At 44.1% G+C, this 19,143-nt stretch overlaps 2 pseudogenes; both read right to left on the bottom strand.

The window, feature by feature from the left end:
• Positions 1–939: 939 nt before the first annotated feature.
• Positions 940–19,143, bottom strand: part of LOC139159558 (sperm-associated antigen 4 protein-like) — a 154,162-nt pseudogene continuing 135,958 nt past the window's right edge.
• LOC139163292 (U6atac minor spliceosomal RNA) lies at positions 9,336–9,420 on the bottom strand (annotated as a pseudogene).

The raw sequence follows: 19,143 nt of genomic DNA, 5'->3' as shown, positions 1-19,143 counted from the left end.
GGTGAAAGCAGACAAATTATTCTGGTTCTGGTAAGCTAACTTTCTTTAACAACTAATTTGCCTGTTGGAATCATTGGCCTTATATTTATCTTTTCAAATAATTTTCTTCCTAAAAAGGATTTATTGACCCATAGAAGGATTGCATGGCTTGGAACATGTTAAACAAGATAGCCAACACTACACCAGGCTCATCAACTGAGTGGAAAGTATATTTTTGTTATTGAAATGTTTTTCGACTTACCTGTAAATTTAAAGCTGAAAGGTTGTTCAATGTGTACAAATCTATGGAGGGTGAGCCTTAGTTGAAAGCTCCTTAACATTTCATGACACTGCTTTTCTTGATACATATTATTTTTCAGTCAACAGAGTGATTCATTAAGACATAATTTTATAACTACATGGATATCTACCCCATTTCTTTATACAGTGATACTTATTGTGTGTATTATTAGTCTTCCACATTAAGGTAATTTTTGTTGGAAATATGACTCATTTATTTGAACTTTTAATATCTCTGTACATTTGCCTCTATGCTATAATCTGAACTGAAATATTTTATTGGGAGATCCAGTCACCTCATCTTTTTGAGAGATTGGACAGAATCTACTCATGCTACTCACATTAGTTTAACAACTACACATTACTTTAACAACTACATTACTTTAACAACTACATTACTTTAACAACAATTCTAACTGAATTTTCAACTGAAATCCACATTAGTTTAACAACTGCATTAGTTTAACAACTACTACTTTAACAACAATTCTAACTGAATTTTCAATTGAAATCAAACTGAAACCTGTTAGTCAAATAACTCAACATCATTAGTATATCCTCATGTTTTATTTCCCATTTTCCCCTGGTGGGAAAATCTGGAGCAAGTTCTAGGTGCTTTTTACACTTGCTCAGTATAAATGTTCATATTCCCGTTTTTCTTTATTTATCTTGGGAGATTTCATCCACTTTCTTGCCCAAATGGTTTATATTGGCCATCCTTCAATGCACCCTGATTCGATAAATGCACGTGTACTCTGCATTTCCGCAGTTGCTCTCCACTTTGATCTTTACATACTGGAACGCCTTCTCTTGTTCATTCTGAAATGTAGATGAGGGAAAAGAACAATCATAATAAAAAGCCATCGAGATGAAGTCATCCTCTTGAATGGCTCTATCGGTTTAATAGAAGAGTGCAAAGCCTATACTGTATATCTATATACAAGAGCCGGGGTGGCGCAGCAGGTAGAATGCTGTACTGCAGGCCACTGAAGCTGATTGTAGATCTGTAGGTCAGTGGTTCAAATCTCATCACTGGCTAAAGGTTGACTCAGGCTTCCATCCTTCCAAGGTGGGTAAAATGAGGACCTGGATTATGGGGGCAATATGCTGGCTCTGTTAAACAGTGCTATTGCTAACATGTTGTAAGCTGCCCTGAGTATAAGGAGAAGGGCGTCATAAAAATCAAATAAATAAATAAAATAAATCTGTAGACCTATTTCCCAAATGCTGATATAACTGCTTTGGGATTGTTATTCATTAGAAAGAAGATTTGTGGTGAGGTTTTTTTGTTTTTTGTTTTGCTATGTCCCATTACCTCCCATCAATATATATATTCCTCAACATATGACCCCAATTGAGCTCAAAATATATGTTGCTGAGTGAGAACTTTGCTAAGTGAGTTTTGCCCCATTTTATGACTTTTCTTGCCACATTTGTTTAATTAGAAATACATTGTTACTTAACAAATTGTTAAGTGAATCTGGTTTCCCCTTGACTTTGCTTGTCAGAAGGTTGCAAATGTTAATCACATGGACCCCGAGACACTGCAGCTGTCAAAAATGTGAGTCAGGTGTCAAGTGTACAAATAGGGGTGCTGCAATGGTTACACGTGTGAAAAAATGGTCATAAATCACTTTCTTCAATGCTACTGAAACTTTGAACAGCCATTAAGTGAACTGTTGTAAGTCGGGGACTATCTGTATAGTGCCACAGATTATCTAAACTATATTTCCTCAGGAGGAGCTCTGGTTTTCCAGCTCTGGCCTAATCTACTTCTTAAAGTACTGAATTAAAAGTTGTCTGATTTTTAGTAGATCGGGCAGAAATTGGAGAGATTCTTTCAAGACAACTCCCTCTGACACAGCCCCTTCGGTTTTACTCTATCCTACTTTAGTTTTACCTCTACCCCACTTCTCCCATTTCTAGTTTACCTTCTGTTGGAATGTCTGAATTAATTCCTTCTCAGTATCATACTTGAATGTTCCCAGCAGGATCTCCTCTTTTGTTTCATCATTTAGCCCCTAAAATTAAAAGGAGGGAATCAGTGTAGAAGAGTTGAATGCTGCAGCAGCCCTGAAGGACAACCTGGAAGCAGTTCTTGGCCAACAAAGTCAGGTCAATGCAGAAACCAAAAAAAAACAGGGGGGAATTATGAGTCTTGACAAGCAGGCAATCTTTTAATAGTGAGCGGAGTTATTTTATATGAAATGGGCAGAGAGCTAGGGAGAGTGGTGTGATTATTCACCCTGGTTATTGCCAGATTGATTTTAACATGTTTATTTGATTGATTGATTGATTGATTGAATTTTTCCACTACAAAATGAGGGTTTTAGTGGGTATACACATAGTAAAATAAATGGTGTAGGTTATATAGAGAATATACTCATAGTAAAATATATCTAAGAAAGAGTAGAAGAGAAGATAGAGGAATGTTAAGATGCCTATGTTAGGGCTTATGTCAAAAAGCTATGCTGCTAATTGCCTTGGACGGGAAATGAACACTCGGACACCAAGCTGGGTAAAATGGGTCACTTTATTAAATATTAACAGAAAGACCTGCAGGGGTCACTAAATGGGGCGGAGTTTCCTGAACACAACATACTTGGGCAACTTAAATGGGCGTTACTCCAAGCCTGGTCAGGGGGAGGCATGTCCCGCCTACTCCTGACCCGAAAGCCACGCCCAGCATGTGGGAGGGCTCACCTTGCATGACCCGGAACCGGAAATGACGTAGGTGAACCCCAAGGGCACCCCCTTCACACCTCTCTGTCCGTGGAGGAAGCTTGAGTTGTGCAATGGGGGTGCCAATCATCTTACAAAAGATGCCCAAAGGAGAACACACAGTTGCTACTGATACCCTTTCCGCCCCGTTTCTGCCATATAGTGACCAAGAATATAAACATCCAATTGCTGAATCAGAACCTATTTACATACAGATGCACCCCATAACCACAAATCCTTACCCCCGTCCAGGATGGAGTAGGCGAAAAACAATCTGTAGCAAATGCCCTTAAGACTGCAAAAATTCCTACTCGGCCCCAAACCAGGCGACCTATAAAAACATCCTGGATTGAGCGGAGGGTGGGTGGGTGTCCGCTTTGCGGTGAGCTCGTCGGCAAGGGAAGCCAGGTGGGGGGGCAAGCAAGCCCTGATAAAAGGCACATGCCCCGCCCCTCGGCTTTCCCAGAATGCCCGAGCGGCCGCTGCTTGCTCAGTGGCGTTCCCGCGCTATCGCGGGGAACGCCCCTCAGCTGATGGGGGAGCCGAGTTGGTTCCCGCCATCGGCAATTTTCGTCCAGGCGATATTTCGCCTGGCCTCTCATTTGCCTTGGACGGGAAATGAACACTCGGACACCAAGCTGGGTAAAATGGGTCACTTTATTAAATATTAACAGAAAGACCTGCAGGGGTCACTAAATGGGGCGGAGTTTCCTGAACACAACATACTTGGGCAACTTAAATGGGCGTTACTCCAAGCCTGGTCAGGGGGAGGCATGTCCCGCCTACTCCCGACCCGAAAGCCACGCCCAGCATGTGGGAGGGCTCACCTTGCATGACCCGGAACCGGAAATGACGTAGGTGAACCCCAAGGGCACCCCCTTCACACCTCTCTGTCCGTGGAGGAAGCTTGAGTTGTGCAATGGGGCTGCCAATCATCTTACAAAAGATGCCCAAAGAAGAACACACAGTTGCTACTGATACCCTTTCCGCCCCGTTTCTGCCACAGCAGGGGGTCAGATCTCTATCTTGGCCCCCTGCTCCCCGCCTAAGCCTGCCCCAGCTCACGCAGGCACCACTGCAGGTCTGTGTAAAAATTGCCACTCCTGACATCTTCCTAAATTGACCCAGTGAAAGCTAGGGGGGGGGGGGTTTAAAAACACATGCCCATGTGTCAGATCACTTTGCCTCCCCCTGCCATGTTAACCCATAACCTGGTCCCGTCAACAGCTGTTGGTGTGACGGCGACTCCGCATCCCCTCCATGTGGGGGTATCAGAACCACACACCAGAACCACACACCACGGCCGTAGGCCCCGTACGACCGGTGGTTCACCATGACATGACATCACTGTGCCAAGTCCATCACTGACACCAGGTCGTTGCCACCCGTGTGCAAGACCAACAATCTTTTCCATATGCTCTGCAAGCCCCGGGGGACTGCCATGACTTGACGCCACTGGGCCAAGTCCTTCACCACCACCAGGTCGTTGCCACCCATGTGCAACACCAGCAATCTGTTCCATGTGCTCTGCAAGCCCTGGGGGACTGCCACGACTTGACGCCACTGGGCCAAGTCCTTCACCACCACCAGGTCGTTGCCACCCGTGTACAACACCAGCAATCTGTTCCATGTGCTCTGCAAGCCCCGGGGGACTGCCATGACTTGACGCCACTGAGCCAAGTCCTTCACCACCACCAGGTCGTTGCCACCCGTGTGCAACACCAGCAATCTGTTCCATCTGCTCTGCGAGCCCTGGGGGACTGCCATGACTTGATGCCACTGAGCCAAGTCCTTCACCATCACCAGGTCGTTGCCACCCATGTGCAACACCAACAAACTGTTCCACACGCTCTGGAAGCCCCGGGGGACTGCCATGACTTGACGCCACTGAGCCAAGTCCTTCACCATCATCAGGTCGTTGCCACCCGTGTGCAACACCAACAATCTGGGTCCGGCCCTCACTGCTCCCGATTTTTCACAACGGAAGAGGTCCGTCTCAAACGAAGACCTCCGAGCTCAAGCCTTTCCGCTGAAGCCCCAGCGACTCAGCAACCTCCACATTCCTGAAGATAATGTTGCCGGGGTGGCGCAGCAGGTAGACTGCAGGCCACTGAAGCTGACTTGTAGATCTGAAGGTCAGCGGTTCAAATCTCATCACCGGCTCAAGGTTGACTCAGCCTTCCATCCTTCCGAGGTGGGTAAAATGAGGACCCGGATTGTGGGGGCAATAGCCTAGCTCTGTTAAAAAAAAAGTGCTATTGCTAACATGTTGTAAGCCGCCCTGAGTCTAAGGAGAAGGGCGGCATAAAAATCGAAAAAATAAATAAATAAATAAATAAATTCAGCCACCAAGCCACGCTGTGGCTGCAGTTCACTACTGTGGGCAACGGAAGGGCAGCTCCTTCGCACTTCGCACGTAACAAAGTGGAGCAGGGCCAGGACCTAGAGAAATGATAAGGATACAAAGACAGTGTTAGCCACCCGATCCCAAAAGCGCTTGTATTCAGGTGCTCTGAATCTACTTCATGAAAGCCACTGACTTCCATCTGCCACCGGATTCATTACTTTGCTGAGAACTTGTTGAAACCTGCATTCAGTATTGTTGAGGGAATACCACCCGATATCTTGCCGATCCTCCTGTAATGGCCCCTAACTGTTATTTATTCAGTGGAGGCCCGTCTTATGATAAAAAAGGCACGCTTCCCTGGCTTCATCGCTTTACTTGTACTGAGTCCATCATACCTCAGCATATATCCTTGTTTGATATACCCGGCCAGTGATCAATCCACCATCTGCGTTACTGGTCAGCCACTGTGCGTAACCAACGCGGCTGCCGCAGCCGCTATTTAACATCAGTTTGCTGGCCCAGGGAACCTTGCATGATCCACTACTATGAGATCATGACAGCACCTTGCAGACCCACCATGTCCCAAAGGCCATTTTTATGGCTGTCGTGTGAAACAGCCTCGCCTCGTTGGGTGAGGATCTGGGTCTCATCCAATGCCCATTGCCCCTGAAACTGGGCAATGTATAGCGGCTTACTAATTTCTCCCCAATCTGAGTCCTTTCCTTGGACCATCTCTTGGTCATTCCTCCTATCCTCAAATAGTTTGACACCGAGGTCTTTTGTTAGGTCTTTTGTTTGACACCGAGGTCTTTTGTTAGGAGAGCTAAGCCCCCTGTTGCCCCTACATGTAACCATGTGGTCCAACCTGCATTCCTTTGCTTGAGCGATGGCGCCGTCCCCCAATTCTGCGTACCCTGCGCCCCAGCCTATGCCATGTGGCTGCTAACCGCCTGCCCATGCACACATACTCCCTGTTAACAGACTGGGCCTCCTGTTGCTGGCTCGCTTCACTCCAATGATGGGCCAGCTGTACACCATAGTCGCAGTCCCATGTTCCTGTATTCCTCTCAGGAAATCATAATACTCTTCCTCCAGCATTAAAATGCCAGGGGGATTAGCCAATATGTTCCGTGGCCTTGCTTGCTAACCCAGGGAGTAAAATAATTGCAAGAAATTTATGAAGATAAGCAAAGGCCCATGCCAATGCTTTCTTTACCGTTAGCGCATGGATTAGCTTTACCAACATGACTTAATCAATATACCCATAATATTAATGGTACCATCCGGGCACCACGACTTCAATATTGTTCATGATAATAACATTTTCTAAATTATTCATTAAAAACAATTAATATAATGCTTAATACTTATATTAAGCTTAAAATCAACTCAAGCGTGAGTTTGATTCAGATGACCTCAATGCTTAGCGTTCTTGCAAGCCCCCCATTCCGGTAAGTGACTATACCATTTCTTATGGAAACAAAAAACAAAAACAAAACTAAAGGGGCTAATTTATTTATTTATTTATTTGATTTTTATGCCGCCCTTCTCCTTAGACTCATGGCGGCTTACCACATGTTAGCAATAGCACTTTTAAACAGAGCCAGGCTATTGCCCCCACAATCCGGTTCCTCATTGTCTTACTCATGAGAGGATTAGCCAGAATTTGGGAGATTTCCAACCTTCAGCATGGTAATGACATGGGGATCTGCAGGCTGTAGTTATGGTATTAATAGTATATTTCAGTTTTGCTTGTACAGAAAAGGGGGGCTTGCTACCAACTGCACCCGTACTGTTGTAGCCTACAGTACAATAACTTCACATTTGAAAATGTGGCAAAATTCAGAATATTAGTAGCACCATTCAGGGAGACATAATGACTTCCATGCGCAACTGCTCCAGGATCCGGCACATCATGATAATAATAATAATAATAATAATAATAATAATAATAATAATAATAATAATAATAACAATAATAAAATACCCAGGAGCAAGCACATAAAACCCTGTTACCAAGTATTCCTTTAGTGCAGTACATCACTAGTTAAGTATGGCCATAAAATTAACAAAGATAATTCCTCAGGGCATATTTGACCAGGAGGATTGCCATTAAGCCAACTTGAAAGTGAAGAGGAAAACATACAAAAGTAAACCTCCGGCCTGATAACGTGCATATATTCTCAACAAAAGCTTTAATAAACAAATTTTTCTATGTAAGGTGTAGAACATAGCTCACTATGTTTCACCTGCCATAACAGTTTATATTAACACTGTCACCCTTCTTAAAGCGTGAGAGCAATTATTTATTTATTTATTTTAAAATGAGGGTAAGGGAGCAGCATGAGGCTATGTTTACTTACCGCCCAATAACCTAATTGCTATTTTCAATGTGGTAAAGAAACATATGCCAGACCTGTCTGCCAAACAGCTTCTTAGGTCCCTGTTCCACAGTGCTTCAAAGAAAGGACAAGATATATTTCTGCACAGTGCTCTCGGTAGGAGATCCTTACATAGGAAGAAACCAATCCTTTATATTCAGCAGCGCTGTTCCAAATGAAGTGCAGAGATTTATAATGTTTGATAAAAGTGTAATAAAGGTTAACAGCCTCCCAAGTAGCAGAAAACCCTCATCATTTGTTGTAATGTTTCTTCTAAACCCGCTTATGAGCAGAAGCCAAGGTTTTAACTGCCAAGTTGCTGTCAGAAGCCAGCTAAGTCCCCTGAAGCTATGATGACAAAAGGGGGGGGGGGCAAGGTCTATAGTAATGTTACAGTCTTTTGATCACTACAAGACATTCTCCTGACAAAGCAGTCTTTCCATAGATCCAGTTGCTCAAACACCACCTAACCTGGTTTCGTGGCTACTATCCCTGATTGTTAATGTCTCTCTTGTGAGAGAATGCCCTAGGAGGGCGCCATCATCCACTGGGTATGAAAGAACTGTTATCAAATGGTAGTGAGACCAGGCTGCTGAAAAGCATTTCAAATATGAAATTTTTAATCCCCATACCATTTCTATGTCCACCACATTATGGTTCAATTATATGTCTCGTTCTAACCAATGCTCATAACCTAGTGGCTTGTTTGGCCTACCCCAATATTTAACTGGCGTGCAGGAGCCTTATTTCTCCAAATTTGTGTACGCTAAAAATTGCCTTAAGGGGATGCTCCCTTTGCCCTGTGGAATTGGTGGGGCGGGCAGAGGGGGGGGGAGTTTGCCCCCCCGCTGTAATATCACAACCCATGTGTTGTGACCCCCAGTAAATCAGTTTAATTTCAAATTAATTCATATTAAGCTCACTCAATTCAAATATAGTAACTTAATAAATTAAACCATTCTGATAATTCATTAAGCACAATCCATTCCCATATACTGACTTAATAACCTAAATCATTTTCCAAATCACTTTATGTTCAACCAGTTCGCATACAATCGTTTCAATAACTTAGCTCATTTAATTCATTCCTCTTAGGATCAATTTATTCAAGTATACTAGCTTAAATTAAATTAGATCATTTGAATTCATTCATTTTAAGTTCGATCAATTCAAGTCTCTTGACTTAAATCCATTAATTCATTTTAATAATTCAATTCAAGTTCAATCAGTTTCACTATACTGACATAATAAATAAATCTTTTTACCAATCAATTTATGCTAAACCCCTTCAAGTATACAGTTTAAACAAATTAAATCATTTTAACATTCATTTTTAGCAATAATAAATTTATGGCCTACTTGTTATGACTGACCATCTAAAATAGCACCAAACAAATGATAGTTTATTCCATACCTCATCAAATAATCTCCCTGATGAAGTAAATAGACTGAAGAGAAATCATGACTTGCCCAGAGTTGCCCCAATGAGATGGGCAATACATCAAATGTAATGTAATATAAACAAAGAATGTTTGTTTTAGATGATTCTTTTTTCTTTTGGGTGTGGATAAAGATAGGATAAAGATAACAGCATTGCTGATAACAATGATGGACACTGGTTAGATGCCACGAAGTAAGTGGCAGAGCCTTAACCATACGCGTGTTGTAAAGACCACAAGGGCCTCTTCCATCAACACCATGGCCACTACCGGTCCACTGAACCGGAATGAACTGGAAGCCACCCACCACTCGCGCGGAACAGCGTCCAATTGAGACGCATCAAGTGAAGGGAGGGGGGAGGGGGCGGCATGCTCGATTCAGGCCTTGCCCCCCCACACACAAAAGCAAAGCCAGGCGCGACGTGCCACGCCGGGGACGGTGTGTCTGCGAGAGGCTCGCCATGAGGCACACACCCCGGCGTCGCCCTGTGTGCGGCCCGCCCGAAAACCTCCGAACTTGACAAACCGCGTGGGAGAAGCCTCCCTGCTGCTGCCGCTCCCTCCCCAGCGCTCATCCTGGCCGCCCGGCACCGGAAAGCTCCGAGACCGTCGTCAGCCGGGCCGTCAGACACCAGGATCCAAGCCGGCGAAGTCCCTGCGCGCCCCGCCGCCACTTACACAGCGGGGGGGGAGCCGTCGGCCCCCGCAAACCGTCCGGCCACCTTCCCCCTCTCCCCCAGCAAAGCAAAACCTGAGCTGCCCCTGGCGATCGTTAGCAATCCCAGGGGCTCCGAAAAGGCACCGTCTTCGGCTTCTTCCTAGCTGCCTCGAGAAGAAAAGCCTCGCTGGTCCGCTTTGCGGCGAGCTCGTCGGCAAGGGAAGCCAGGGGGGGGGCAAGCAAGCCCTGATAAAGGGCACATGCCCCGCCCCTCGGCTTTCCCAGAATGCCCGAGCGGCCGCTGATTGCTCAGGGGCGTTCCCGCGCTATCGCGGGGAACGCCCCTCAGCTGATGGGGGAGCCGAGTTGGTTCCCGCCATCGGCAATTTTCGTCCAGGCGATATTTCGCCTGGCCTCTCATTTTTCAGCAACTCTGGTGTACTGATCTGGACTCTGACTTTCCCTGGAAGTAGCAGGCAAAGGTTTTGTCCATTTCATCCTCCTCCTCCCACATATTGTATTCCAAATCACTATCCTCTACAGGGGTTGTAGTGAAGGCAGGAAATGTCCCAGATTATGGAACCTTATGGAAGTACATAATTGCTGGTCTTAGAATTCTACAGGGGGAATGGCCATTTAGCTCATTACTCCAAATATTGCTAGTTTATCCAGCCTCTACTGATAGGTTGCCAGTCCAGAGAACTTGGCAGTGTATTATGTACCAATCCCTTCAAAAGGAGCTTTTTGAAGGGAGCAATAGCTTACATATCCCAAATTAAGGTATTAATTAATATTTTTCTTAAATTTGTATCTTACTTTTATTTGTTACAATTTAAGATCTGTACACAATAATGGGCTGCGGCCCCCATGGGAGGGGGACACAGTGGGAGTTGTAAGTTCATGCACTATTTATAGAATACTTAATAATTTTTTTTAATGTCCTTCCTTCTCTAGTACCTTAGTATGATCCTTAATTGCTTTTAAAATAGGAAATAATTAAATAGTATGTTTTACCCATAAACACTTTAATCATTTTAATCATTATCTAGATCTTAACTTTTATAGCAATTAAAGAAAATTGAGCTACTTGCCTAATCTGTTATCATACTGAACCTTATAGGTTCAGTACAAAACCTTAAAATGTTACTGTGCTCCTCAACAAATAATGCTGTCTATCATTTGTCCTTTTTGTGGCTATTCAAAATAATGTGACTTAATCAACTGAAAAAGAGTCATCAAGCCACTACCACCCAGTCACATGACCTTTAAGCCACCCCGGTGACCTTTAAGCCACCCTGGTCACATGATTGTCAAGCTACTCCCACCTGGTCACATGGCAGGCAAGCCACACCCACAAAATAAACCATGCCCACAGTGTGGCAGTAAACATTTTGGCAGGTCATTGCTATATGTTCATAATGCTCCCACCTCCCATTTTTCCCCAAGAACTTTGAGAGATGAATTGGTCTGAGAGGGAATGACTGGCCTAAACTCTGCTGGCTTTTATACTAAAGGGAGAAATAGAACTCGGAGCACTGATTTCTAATCCTTCATCTTAACCTCGATACCAGAATGGCTCCATATCCTATTTCAGCTCAATATCAAGGGCATAGTAGCCTTGGTGCTTCCTAAATTGGAGTTCTTTTAATGAACCTTAGAGGTAAGATATACAATAAGTTAAAACAGTATTGTACTCACATAAACCAAGAAATCTTTTAAGGCGCTTGTGATTCCTTCCGAAAAAGCTATTGCTTTAGAGATGTGCTGAGCTGTAACGGCTGTGAGTCGGACTTTTTCAGGCAGCTTAATTACGACTTGGCCTTCAGATCCTGAGAATGCCCAGCAGTTTCCAGGGTAAACATCCGGCTACAAACAGGAGACCATTCACATAAATAAAATGCTCAAAATTGGAATCACTCTATAATATGTAAATAGATATATTGCTCTGGGGTTAAAATGGTTTATACAAGGGACACCCCCAATTTGGTGGTAGGGTATGTATGCTTGTCGGGTGGTGTGCACTTTTCACATTACACTTGTTTTATGTTGTGGGTATCTTAAAATTGTTAAAAATCAATTAAAAAAATGAATTCAGGTCTTGCAGATTGATTTGATGTGTGAGTACAATAATTACTGGATTTTCTCCAGGAGTATGGTGAACTTTATTGTGAATGTGTGACAAAATTGCTTCTGACCTCTAATCTGTGTTTTCTCTGGCTTATTAAGAGGTCAGATACACCAGCAAAGTAAACTATTAGTGGGTAAATAGAGTTTTGTAATTAAAACAGAATAATATCCCAACTAGTGTAAATTTTCCAATCATTTGCAACCAGGAAAATGTCATTCTTCCCTCATTCCTCCGTTGTAAATGAGGCATTCCCTCTTTCTCATTCTCTTTCTGTCTATCTGTCTTTTAATCTCATTGAGGGGAGTAGTGAAGAAGATGGGCAAGAAAGGACCAGGATCTCCAACATTTTTATTTTTATCCCTCTAGAAATGAAGGGAATGGATGACGAACTGGGAAAAAGGATTACATAAAGTGAGGAAAGTACAAGGTGAAAAGAACAGAGAAAGGGGATGGATGGGATTAAAGAAATATTCCCAGAAGGTTGGCAGATTTATTTTATTTTTTAAATTTATGTGTTTGTTTATCAAAACGTGTAAGTAATAGCAGGTATTGATATAAACACAAACATAAGTAAAGTAGGTACAAGCAAATAGGACAATAAGGCAGGGATGGTAGGCACAATAGTGTGCTTATGCATACTCCTCACTAATAAACTTATTGTGTGTGTGTGTGCGTATTGCTCAAAAAAAAAATAAAGGGAACACTCAAATAACACATCCTAGATCTGAATGAATGAAATATTCTCATTGAATACTTTGTTCTGTACAAAGTTGAATGTGCACAACAGCATGTGAAATTGATTGTCAATCAGTGTTGCTTCCCAAGTGGACAGTTTGATTACACAGACGTTTGATTTACTTGGAGTTATATTGTGTTCCCTTTATCTTTTTGTACTGTGCTTGTGTATTTATCACCAAGCATTTATCACCAGCAGCCAATGCTTCAGCAATATAGAAGGGGCCATTTTCTTCCATTCTGAAGCCCAATAATGAAGACTTCTATAGAAATGGGAGAGAATTCTCCTTTTGCTTTCCAACGTCCAGAAAGCATAAATAAGGAGAAACAGTCTACACTATAGCAATAGCAATAGTACTTAGATTTATATACCATTCCACCGTGCTTTACACCACTCTCTGAGATGCTTACAACATTAGCAGCCCCCAATTTTGCCAACTTCAGAAAGAAGGAAAACTGAATCAACTTTAAACTGGTCAGGATTGAATTTCTGGCAGTGAGCAGTTACTCTGCAATCCTGCATTCTAACTACTACGTCATCACAGCTTTTGCCATCATTTAAAGTCTTCTTAAATACAGCAACTCAGAACTTCACAAACTATTCCAGATATACATTCAGAAACAACATACAAAGGAGAAGATTTTGTTCTTCTCTGGAATATTCTGTTTTTGAGCTGGAGAGTTTTGTGCATCCCTCCCCAGGGTTGGGCTGCTGCCCGGATGGGAGGGAATGCAGTGGTGTAGCGAAATTGGAACTCCACCCTAGAGCACCCAATTTGCACTGAAAGATGTTGAAAGAAAATGTAGTGCGTCCTGCAGAAACCACACCCACAGTGTGGTAGTAAAAAATTTGGTAGTCCTTCACCCTCCCTCTCCCTGCTCTAAACCAACCGAAATCATATTATTGTAACTTCTGAACTCTGCCTTAGTTTAATGCAATTAAACGCAATAGTTAGTGAAAAGTCTGAGGCAGCTTGAGTTCAAACGGTTCCTTTATTCAGCTCTATTCGGAAAGTGACTTCAGCAAGGAACGCGTCTGACTTTACACAGCACCAGACGCTCCTTTTATACTTTTAGACTTCCCGCCGAAACCCAACTGTCAGAGTCTTAGCCAATCAGAGGCGTCTAAAAATTCAACTATTTACATTGCTTTATACATACTCAACACCCCTCCCTCCTTTGTTTAGAAAAAAACAGTTTTACACAGAAAGCCAGGTGACAAAATCATCCAATCGGCTCAGTCTGCGTGCAATCCTTTCGGACCTGCACAGATCATTTGAGTCTTGGCAATCGGCCAAAGAGAAGGTCGGCTCGCTAGCATCTCCACTGGAAGTCCAGGGCCTTGGTTGCGGACAGGCCCCCAGTATAGAGTCCGCGGGCACAACGCCGACCCCCGAGGATGCTGGCTCGACATCACTGGAGGAAGATCGTGGAATTGGTGAGTAGATTTGCGTGTCCATTAAATTTTGTTGTATAGTCCGTCCGTTGAAGTCCTCTGTAGAAAGCGAGGGTGAATAATCCAAGTTAGTGTTTCGGGCTGTGTTGGCGTTTGGTACAGGTGTGGACTCTTGGCGCCTTCGTAGGTGGTCGATGTGCCTTTTCCACACTCGGCCATCGTCTAAACGCACATAGTATGTCTTTGGCGCGGTTTGTTGTAATATTGTCCCTTTTACCCAATTAAGTCTACCATCAAAGTTCTTTGCAAACACATTTTGACCTAAATACAAATTTCTTTCTGGATTTACAACATCGTTTTTGCTTTCACAATACATAGGATGGAGTCTATCTATTGGGGTCCTCAGTTTTCTCCCCATCAAAAGTTCAGCAGGGCTTTTTTGAGTGGTAGCATTTGGGGTGATGTGCTGGGTTAATAAGAATTGGTCAAGGTGTTTTTGCACCTCACCTGGTCCTGACCTGCGTAAGGCTTCTTTGGCGATGCGCACGTACCTCTCTGCCAACCCATTAGCCCAAGGGGAGTAAGGTGAGATGAGGGCATGTCTGATGCCTAATTGATCTAAAAATAATCCCATTTGTCTGGCAGTTAACTGGGGACCATTATCTGACACCAATATGTCAGGGCAGCCATGTGTGGCAAAAAGACGGCGCAGGGCTTTAATGGTGGCACTAGTGGTGATGTTGCTCATGGCAATAATTTCTACCCATTTAGAATAAGCATCCACAATTACTAAAAAGTACTGTGGCCCAATTGGGCCTGCAAAATCAATATGAATCCTTGACCATGGTCCCTTTGGTTGTTCCCATTCCATTGGTGTGGTTCTAGGGGGGTTTGGCCTAGACTCTTGACATGGATCACAAGTGGCTACCAATTTTTCAATCTCTGCATCAAGCCCTGGCCACCATAAATGTCCTCTGGCCAAGCTTTTCATTCACACAATCCCAGGGTGCCCCATATGCAATAATTTTAAGACTTTGTTCCTTAAGCTGGAGGGAATTATGACTCTGTCTCCCCACAAAAGGCACCCTTTAAGATAAGACAGTTCTAGCCTTTTGTTTCTGAACTCTTTTAAACAATCCCCCTGGTTTTCGTTAGGTCATCCATTTAATACACAGTTGACTACTTTCCATAACTCTGGGTCTTGTCTTGTGTGATCAGCTACCTCTCTAGCAGTTGTTATTGGGTTCTCTTCTAATTCTAAGATTAATACATCTGCAGCTGGGGCTGGGTCCTCTACTGCTATGGTCATGGGGCATCTACTCAGCCCATCTGCATGATTAATTTCTTTTCCTCCCTTATGTTTAAGTTCATAATTATAACCTGCTAAAAATATAGCCCATCTTATTAAGCATGGTGACATAAATGGAGGTCTGGGTTTATTTGGTGCTAAAAGTCCTAATAAAGGTTTATGGTCTGTTATTAACTCAAATTTGCGGCCAAAAATATAATTGTGGAATTTCTTAACCCTAGCTACTAGGGCTAAAGGTTCCTTGTCTAATTGGCTATAGTTGCGCTCTGCGCTAGACAATGTTCTAGAGAAATAAGCTATCGGGGCTTCCGTGTCATTTGGCAAAACATGTGCCAAAACAGCACCCACACCATACGGTGAGGCATCACACGTTAATCTTACTGGTAGCAAGGTGCTATATTGGACCACTACACTGTTTGATGTTAAAAGGTTTTTTATTTGTGCAAAAGCTTCGCTCTCAGTTTTCCCCCAGGTCCAAGGTGCTCCCTTCTGTAGCAATTTGTGGAGAGGCTCGGCTGCTGTTCCTTTCTGTTTTAAGAAAACAGAATAGAAATTTAGAAGGCCCCAAAATGCCTGTAATTCAGTTTTGTTCTGGGGCTCTGGGGCTTCTCTAATGGCCTTTATCTTATCAGGTGTTGGATGGATGCCTTCTCCATCAATTCTATAACCTAAAAACTCCACACTGTGGGTACCCCATACACATTTATCTGCCCTGATTCTAAGGCCCTTTTGCTGTAGTCGTTTTAAAACCTCCCTAATTCTCTGGTTTATTTGTAGTTCACATTCCCCTGAAATTAAGATGTTGTCAAAATATGGTATTGCGCCTTTTATTCCTGCTAGTAGCCTCTCCATTAAACTCTGGAAGATTCCCGGGGCTACGCTCACTCCGAACTGCAACCTTGTGCATTTAAATGCACCCCTGTGTATGACTATTGTTTGTGCGAGGGCGGTTGGTTCATCGACTGGCAATTGCTGATAAGCCTGCGCCAAATCGATTTTAGCAAATACTTTCCCTTCCCCCAGGGAATGAAGCAATTGTTGGACCACTGGAATAGGGTAAGGATGGTGTTGTAGGGCTTTATTAAGAGTGGACTTATAGTCAGCGCAAACTCTTAATGAGCCATCAGGTTTTAAAGGGGTAACTATGGGGGTTTCCCAAGGAGCCTGGTCAACAGGGACCAAGATGCCCTGTCCTATTAGTTTATCCAGTTGTTGGTCTAGTTTTGGAAGTAGTGGTAGGGGAACTCTACGAGGTTTAAGCCGTACAGGGGGAACTTTGGGGTCTAAGGAAAAAGATATAGGTGGGTCATTGTAAGAGCCTAAGGTGGAGCTAAATACATCAGGAAATTCTTGTAGGAAGTTAGGAATCCCTTGGTCACTCACATTATGAATACCAGTAATTACAATCCCAAGGGGAGCCATCCACTGTAACCCCAAAAGGGAGTGCCTGGCTCCCGACACCACAATCAATGGTAGCATACAGTTAACAGTTTTAAACAGTATAGGTACATCCATTTTTCCCATAACAGGAATAATTCCCCCTTGAAAATCCTTAATTACTAGAGCAGTTGGCTTTAAAGCAGCCTGGGTAAGATGAGGCATATATAACTTTAGTTTTTCCCAAGGCATGATGGTAAATCTAGACCCCGTGTCTAGTTCCATCTGGCATGGCTTCTTGTTAAGGAGCAGTGAAATCACAATTTTGTTCGAGCCTTTAGTTACCGTGCTATTAATTGAATAATCAGAGTTACCTCGTGCGTAGTCTCGGTTGGTGTCTGCGTTGTTTCTGCGTCCTGGAAAACAATGATTGCGGTTGTCGCGCGGCTGGCCAGGCTGACCCTGAGGACAAGGAGGACGCTGGGCAGAGAAGGAGTGTTCTGGCATGGGGGCTCTGCAGGCTTCTGCGATGTGCCCTTGTTGGTCGCATCGGCAGCAAATGGAATCCCGGAAAGGGCATTTCAGGCACGGATGGTTCCCTCGGCAGCCGGAGCAGGGAAAGATGGGACGAGGTTGTCTCGGTGGCCTCGCAGTGTCATTTTTGAGCAGGAAACAGTTGTCTTCGCTGTTGGCTGGTAGACTTTGCTCGTCTGATGACTCGGATTGGGAAGGTTGAGTGTCGATCTTCGCGACGACTTCCTTCTTGTCATTTTGCTTGAGTTCTTTGGCGGCAACTTCAGAGATTTCAGCTGTTTGAACCGTCTTGATTACGGTTTGCAGGAAAGGCTCATCTTCTGTTAGGAGCTTATTTCTTTTTTTTTTAAAAAAAATATTTTTTATTATTTTCAAAAAGGACAAACAAAAACATACAACATTGAACATTTAAGGAGCTACCATTGCTCCGCTTATCATAGAAGTCTAACTAATACAGAATATAAAAAACTCTAACTGTTACCAGATCTAAGCAGAAATCCCACACTTGCAAAATACATTATCATTAAATTTAATTCTATATTTTTAAGGTTAAAATTATTGATCAAGCTTCTTTATGTTTTAAAAAATGATACACTTGTGTGTGTATATATATATATATTTGTTTTCGTAAATTTTCACGGGTATATGTATGTAGATTGTTCTGAGTTCGGGTTTTGCCCTGTGTAATATTTTGCATGTCTATGCGACGGGTTGAGCGGTATGGAGATGGTGGGTCTATCGCTCTCCTGAGACTACGGCAAAAATCGTCGGAGATGGGCCGGTCCAGCTTCGAAATGTCCCGAGGTTGGTCTGTTGTCTTGCCCCCCATTGAAGCAGCCAGAGACTGAGCGTTCTCGCTGCTGCTGCTGGGGACGCTGGGGAGCGTTGGAGGCTGCAGGCTGTAGTGCCGATCAGCTGAGGCGCAGAAGATGGCGGCCGCGCCTGAACGCTGAGCGAAAATGCCGAAGGAGGGGAGAGAGGAGAGAAGCTGTGAAGGTGGAGAGCTGGACCGAGCCAAGCTTCCTGGCGTGGCACTGGTGAGTGAGAGTGACCAGTGCCGAGGCGGTGGAGGCGAGGTTCGAGGGTCGACGGAAAGGAGGGGAGTGGAGAGAACGGAGCTGAATGGAGCAGAGACCAGCACTGGAACTGGGGCGACCCTGCCTGCTCGTGAGACTGAAGCCGCTGACGATTCGGGCCGGTGGGAGCGACCTGCAGTCGGTGGTGGAGAGCACCTGAGAAGATCTAATGGGCGAGGAATATCCAGAAACAACACCCCCCCCCCCTGTATGGCACCGGTGGGTGAGAGCTGCTGGTGCCAAGAGGGGGGGACGACGAGAGAAACGAAGGAGACAGACGCCCAGTATGGGTGCTTACAGAGACCTGAAGAACTTGAGAGGGGGCGAGAACTATGAATTACTGGCAGAAACATCATGGCCAATGAGACCGGGGTTATTGTGTATCGTTTTAATCCCTGCTTTTGTCATCAATTGTCATAAACTGTCACACACCCCCCACCATTTCTTCTCACTTTTTTCCCCCCATTTCCTTAACTACAGTACTGTACTATTAAGATCATAGAAGAACTGCGCCCCTAGTGGCAAGACCATAGACTATAGTAAAAACAGCAAACTTTAAGACTAACTATATGGAAGATCTATAGAGGACTCGGAGGGGGTTATGGTATGGATGAGTTGGCTGATAGTGGTGTGAATGATAGATTTGGCCCACCTGACGCTCGGGAGACAGGAGAGGAGGGGGCACCGATCTCTGGGGTGGCAGAGGGTCGGAATATCCCTGTGTTGCTGGGGAGAGGCAGATATGGCGGGGGCCACAGAGCTA

This window comes from Erythrolamprus reginae, chromosome 2 (assembly GCF_031021105.1).
Source record: "Erythrolamprus reginae isolate rEryReg1 chromosome 2, rEryReg1.hap1, whole genome shotgun sequence".
NCBI classification, from domain to species: Eukaryota; Metazoa; Chordata; class Lepidosauria; order Squamata; family Dipsadidae; genus Erythrolamprus; species Erythrolamprus reginae.
This window is presented reverse-complemented; position numbering and strand designations above follow the sequence as displayed.